Raw genomic sequence first — 950 nt, forward strand, 5'->3', positions numbered from 1 at the left:
CATGTGTCTTTATAGCAGCATGATTTATAGTCCTTTGGGTATATACCCAGTAATGGGATGGCTGGGTCAAATGGTATTTCTAGTTCTAGATCCCCCAACAGGGTTTCTTAACAGAGCCATGGTGGCTGAAATGACAGAAAGAATTCAGAATATGGATAGGAATGAAGATCATTGAGATTCCAAAGGAGGGCAAAACCTGATCCAAGGAAGATAAGAATCATAATAAAGTGGTACAGGAGCTAAAAGATGAAATAATCAGTACAAACAAGAACCCAACTGCCCTGATAGTGATAAAAAGCATACTACAAGAATTTTATAATACAATTGCAAGCATTAACAGCAGAATAGACCAAGCTGAGGACAGAATCTCAGAGTTTGAAGAATGGCTCCCTGAAGTAAGATAGTCAGACAAAAATTTTTTAAAAAATGAAAAAGAACAAACAAAACTCCTGACAAATATGGAATTATATCAAGAGGTCAAATATAAGAGTCATTTGTGTCCCTGAAAGAAATGAAGAGAAAGGAAACAAATTGGAAAACATTTTAGGATTTCATCCACAAAAACTTCCCCAACCTCATTAGAGAGTGCAACATTCAAATTTGAGAAATACAGAGAACACCAGCAAGATACTACACAAGAAGATCATCCCCTAGATACCTAATCATCAGATTTTCCAAAGCCAAGATGAAAGAAAAAATGTTAAATGTAGCTAGAGAGAAAGGGCAGGTCACCTACAAAGGGAATCCCATGAGGCTAACAGCAACCTTTTGGCAGAAACCCTACAAGCCAGAAGAGATTGGGAGACAATATCCAACATTCTTAAAGAAAAAAAATCTCCATAAAAGAATGTGATATCCAGTCAAACTAAGTTTCTTAAGTGAAGGAGAAATGAGATCCTTTTCTGACAAGCAAATGCTGAGGGAATTAATTACCACTAGACCTGCCTTAC

The sequence above is a fragment of the Hylobates moloch genome, unplaced genomic scaffold, assembly GCF_009828535.3.
Source record: "Hylobates moloch isolate HMO894 unplaced genomic scaffold, HMol_V3 SCAFFOLD_7, whole genome shotgun sequence".
In the NCBI taxonomy this organism is placed as follows: Eukaryota; Metazoa; Chordata; class Mammalia; order Primates; family Hylobatidae; genus Hylobates; species Hylobates moloch.